Source organism: Hypanus sabinus, chromosome 2, assembly GCF_030144855.1.
Source record: "Hypanus sabinus isolate sHypSab1 chromosome 2, sHypSab1.hap1, whole genome shotgun sequence".
NCBI lineage: Eukaryota > Metazoa > Chordata > Chondrichthyes > Myliobatiformes > Dasyatidae > Hypanus > Hypanus sabinus.
The window spans coordinates 77,862,261-77,868,260 of NC_082707.1; positions in this window are offsets into that span (position 1 = coordinate 77,862,261).

A 6,000-nucleotide genomic window follows, 5' to 3' on the forward strand; every position below is an offset into this window, starting at 1 on the left:
TACGTTGTTAAGTGAGGCTTTGGGCAGTGTGTGAGGTAGGACAGATACGAGGTGCTTGAAAGGCGAGTGCCAATATTGGTTGGATAGAATAAAATGCTAGCAAGAGTGGAAGTGCTTAAGATTGCCCATCACGAAGGAGAAGTTAAATATATTCCAAGATGCAGAGAATTGGTTATATTGGTGCAAATGGTTAGTATGCAAAGACAGTAAGTAATTCTGAATACTAATTTCTAGGAGAATTGAACACAAAAGTAATGAAATTATCCTTCAGCTATAAGTAGCTAGCAGTCTTACAGTACCAATAAAATATATTCATCTCCCTTGGAAGTTTTCATGTTTTATTGTTTTACAACATTGCATCACAGTGGATTTAATTGCTTTTTTGACACTGACACGAAAGTCTTTTTCTGTTGATCAATGTGAAAACATCTCTACAAAGTGATCGAAATTAATTATAGTTATTAAACACAAAATAACTGGTTACATAATTACCCACCCCCTTCAAGTCAGTATTTAGTAGATTCACCTTTGTCAGCAATTGCAGCTTTGAGTCTGTGTGGACAGGTCTCTATCTGGACACCGCAATTTTTCCCCATTTTTATGTACAAAACTGCTCAAGCTATCATGAGTGAACAGACCTTTTCCAATTCCAGCCACAAATTGAGGTCTTGACTCTGACTTGGCCATTCTAGGATATTAACTTTGTGGTTTTAAAGCCGTTCCTGTATGGCTTTGGCTTTATGCTTGGGGTCATTTGCCTTGCTGAAAAAACAAATCTCCCAAATCGCAGTTCTCTCACAGACTGCATCAAGTTTTCCTCCAGGATTTCCTTGTATTTTGCTGCATTCATTTTACCCTGTAACCTTATAGGCATGCCTAGTCTCCTTGTTAGAATAAGGCTAATGCATCTGAAGTAGTTCAGAAAAGATTTACAAGACTAATGCATGGATAGGTGGGTTAACACCGAGACTGAGAGGGGATATAATGGAAATGCAACACCCTGATCAGCCATAATTTTGTTAAATCATATGAGTACTACATTCTTTTTAACCAGTATTAATATTTGGAATCCTGTTCCTAACATTAGTATTGAACAACAAGAGTTGGCAGGACAGAAAAATACCAGATTTAATTTAGTTGGGTGATGGGAAAAAATGAAGGATTGGACTGATATTGTTGATTTAAGAAAGATTGTGTATGGAAGTCTCTCCAAATTACAGATGACTGCAAAAGTGATCTAAGTGAAAGCACTCAAAGAAAGTAATGATCTGATTTGTTACTTGTTTTTATATCAATGTTAAATATCAGAGTATGTATATGTCAGCATATACTATCCTGCATTTCATTTTCTTGTGCGCATTCACAGTAGAACAAAGAAATTCAATAAATCAATGAAAAACTGCACACAAAGACAGACAACCAATGTGCAAAAGAAAAACAAACTGCAAATACGGGGGGGGGGGGGGGGGGGGAGAAAATTAATAAATAATATTGAGAACACATGTTGTAGTGTCCTTGAAAGTGATTCCATAGGTTGTGGAATCAATTCATTGTTGAAGTGAGTGAGAGCCTGATGGTTGAAGAGTAATAACCTTTCCTGAACCTGGTGGCGTGGGACTTAAGGATCCTGTGTCTCATTTTCTGAAGGGAGCAGTGAGAAGAAAGACTGAATATCAATTGTGAAATGTAGTTAAAATTAGTCTGCTGTTTCTAAAAATGTCTATCTTGTGTGGAGTTTTTGCATTATGTCTGTTTTATGTCACTTTAGAGTTCTGTGCATTTATTTTTGTTCACCCCAATGCAAATGAAGTACTACTTCATTACATGTTGCAATCTGCTATGTAGGGTCTGTGTTCTATTTTGGTTTTGAGTTTATTAAGCTGTTTGTAAGCTTTTGATCGTTTTTCAGATGGTATGTATAATAACTAAGGGTGTCACAAATATTTTGTGCAGTTGTTTGGAAGTAATAGTGCTGTGGACTGTTTGAAATTATAGTCCTTTAAATGATTTTTTTCCAGGAATTTTTAGTAGAGTAAATTAGAATCATTAATTGATGCAACTTACTAAGCTAACAATTTTCTCTATAAAATTCTAATACATAATAATACATCTTAATGATTTGTTGACACTTCCAATTGCATGAGCATCTGTTGTGAAGTTACCATAGTATTCCATATGAGCTGTACTTTCCCATAATCAGTTTCAGATTATCTCATGATTCTCCACAAAGCCCCACATCTGGGAATATATATGGTCAACCTAGGAAAGTGAACTGAAATACCTGTGGTAACTGACTAGGAGTTGTAACTTACCTAGAATATTGCATTTCTCAAAATGCCCCTCCAGACTTGCATGAGTTTTAAAACAAAATTCCATTCTTTAGGGTAGCTGGTTACTTTGCTGTCACTACTCTTACAAATGTGTGTTTTCAGTTGTTTCTTCAGAACATGAAGTTTTGTCCCCTCATTACACGCATTTGCAGAGATTTGTCATATTGAGTGGCATTTGATACCACAAAATACCCTCAGATCAGATCAACTGTTGAACTGAATCTGTGGTATGTCATCCTTCCTGAATTACTAGTCTCCCTGAATGGCCTAGTGTTTCAATTTTTTGTCACAGAATGGAGGTTGATGTCAAAGCTCTACATCCCTTCCAAACCCAGAACGGAGGCAATTAAGGGCCAGTCACACTAGTAGATCTGGAGTGACATATAAGCCTAACAGGGCAAAAGCATGAATAAATTGGCATGTTTTATAGTCCTCATTTTTTTTAGATAATGAGGATTAGTTGAAGACTTGACCCACAAGGAAAGGTACATAACCAGCAGGTCTGGCTGTGCTTAAGTTGTAACCTGCTTCCAGCTATGTGGTGCCACTACAGGTTGGTTCCCTTCGCTGTAATGATATTGTAACTCGGTTGTAGTTGTATTTATATTCTTTCTACCATAGTTTTGCATTGTACATGCAGTAATTACATGCATTTGGTTTGCACTACTGTCTGCAAGTGATGTACACCGTACAAAAAAAATGACATCTACATAGAATTTACGTTTTCCATCCAAGCTACTTAATTACTTCAGTCCTGTGATTCTGAATTTGACTTTAATAATATTTAAGATTTATCACCCGACTTTTGTCCATTTTCATCAGAGAAGCCTGAACTATATTCTACGTTCATGTTTCAGAGCTGCAGCTATGCACTTAATGTTGCAGCTGTACAAATTTCCACAGACAGTGTGAAGGTAATAAGAAACTATGTATATATCTATCATCAGCTGACAAACCTTTGATTTTAATTTACCTGAAAGATGGCATGTCTGGCTGCAGTTTTCCTTGTAATATTTCGGTGGAAGCTTCCTTCCCTGAAGTCAGATTTAACAAGCACTCTTCGATACTGGAGGACGTGTACACCGGCGAGTGAAATTGTGATTTTGTGAGTAAACTTGGTGGCCACTTTATTAGGTATACCTGCTCCTGGACACCTGCGTATTAATAGAAATATCTAATGCCGATCTTTTGGGATTTTCACCCACAATCGTCTCTGGAGTTTACAGAAAATAGTGTGGGGGAGAAAAAAACAACCAATGCGAGGCAGTTCCGTGTGTGTGTGGTGGGGAGGGGAAGCGCCTTGTTAATGAGAGTTCAGGGGAGAATGGCCAGACTTGGTTCAAGCTGGCAGGAAGGCAACAGTAACTCAAATAAGCACGCGTTACAACAGGAATGTGCAGAAGAGCATCTCTGAAATCAACACGTCAAACCTTGAGGTGGTTGGGCTACAGCAGCAGAAGAAAGATGTACAGAAGGTGTTGAGTGGATAGAATGTAAATATCTCCAATCAAAAGAGGCTGTGGAAATGAACTGATAAAGTTATTGCTAATATTAATAGAGGTAGTTAGAAAAAGAAAGCAAGGAATATATAAAAGCTGTGAAATGCAGAAAATGCCAGATACACTCGTCTGTGAATGGATAACCTGCCACAGAATTGAATGTCCACTTAGCAGAGCATTCAGTTTGTAAGCGCCTTTGCGCTTCAGTTTCCCATGGCTTTAATTCTTCCCAATCTAACCTACATTTTGTGGTTTCGGCACTGCTTTAACAGGCCACAACATAACCTTGAGAATAGTATCTCATTGTACATTTTGTAACAGATTTCATATGGAAGACAAAGACATTTAAGAAGAAAATGTGGGGACAAAAAAGGAAGGGCAACTTTAAAATAATTTCAGTTGCTAGAGAAAAGGCACTAGTGCCGGAACAATAGTGTGGCATTAGCTCCAGTAATCTAGTTTTGATCCTCTTAACCTGGCCCCACTTCGTGATTGTTGTTTCGTATGGCAGATGTTTTTCTCTTCACACTTAGTCGTTTTTGTCAAGCCACTCCTCCAGCTCGTGACCGCATTGTTAGACCTCGGCAAAGCCTCTCTGATCTTGGTTGAGAGAGCATGTTTGGACCAGGTGGAGGATGCCCTGGATCAGGCTCAATATATATTGAGAAGTAGGTTTGATTCATGATGAAATGTGGGCCGGGAGGAGCAGACGCAAGCACGTCCGTTCGGGAGCCGGGGTTGGATCCAATTTCGTCTGGCATCTCATCCGCAACTGTTCCAACTGTCTGATGGAATCCTTGCAGCACGACGTCTACGTGTAGATCCAGGTTGTGGAGTGTCCCACTGTAGAGTATGCAGGTGCTCAAATTTACTTCCACATCCCAAATGTGTGCTGATGGGTTAATTGGCTACAGTGTTTTTTTTAATGGCCCTGGTATAGGTGTGTAGCAAGGAGATTCACGTGTATTTTAGCATCTAAGTAATAATTGCAGGGAAATAATTTGGGGGAAATGGTATTGAATGCTCTGAGCCTGCATAAAAAATAATGAAACCTGATTTTGATGTGCTACCTCAGCCCAAGTGCTTGCATACTACTGTGATTTAAAGAAGTAGCTGCACCGATGATGGGTGTGCTCTTGTAAAATTTCCAAGATTCCAGGAAGTCCCAGTGACTGGGAAAACTGCAAGTTGTGTTCAAGAAAGGCAACACAGAATTTTAGAATTTTTCATCTTTAAACTGAGTGTATTGCCTTAAATGATCTTACTGCCTTGTTCAGTAAGTCGTCAAGGAGCTGTCTAGCTTTTTCCATAATTCTCAACTTGCTAATTATATCAGTTAATTTAGTTACACTACACTTGGTACCTTCGTTCAAGTAATTTCTATAGTTTGAAAATAGTGAAGCCCACCGTTGAACCTCCCCCCCCCCCCCCATGGCATCTCACTATTTGCTGATCGCCAATCTTCTGTTAATAACAATTCATTGTCCCACCCCATGCACTCCAGTGCAGTAACCTTTTATGTGAAACTTTATCAAGTGTGTGCTCCTAAACCTGGCTGGCATTTATTCTTCAAGTTTATTGCATCCTCAGAGGCTCATGACCTGTTATCTCTTTAATAATGGATTTCTTCATTTTTAGTTTCCTGCTTTCTACCTACCACGATTCTTAAGTGGTAATGTTACATGCGTGGTTTCTCCAATGCTTTTGGAGAATGCTCTTTAGAGTCTAATGAATTCGGGAAGATTGCAACTGAAGAAGCCACTGTCCCAAAGCCATTTCCTTTAAGATGCCAGAACGTGTGATGGACTGGACTGTTTCCACGACATTGTAGGCACATCTGTTCAAGAGCATTGGTATTTCCATATCAGGCCATGATGAAACCAAACAAAATATTTCCCAGCACACAGCTATAAGAAGTTAGACCAAATTTTAAATTACCTGCTCAAGCTTGCAAACTTGTAAGAAAATAGGAGTGCAACTATGCTTTCTTTGTAATGGCACTTGTGTGGTGGACCCAGGGCAGATCCTCTGAAATGATGGTTGGCATCTGTCTTGAAGGACAATGGGTGATCATCATCACAAACCTGGGTGGAAGGTATGGAGATCCTGAGAAGCCCAGTCGTAAGATACCCCTCTTGGCCTCACCGATGTAGTCCAAAGGAAAGCTTATG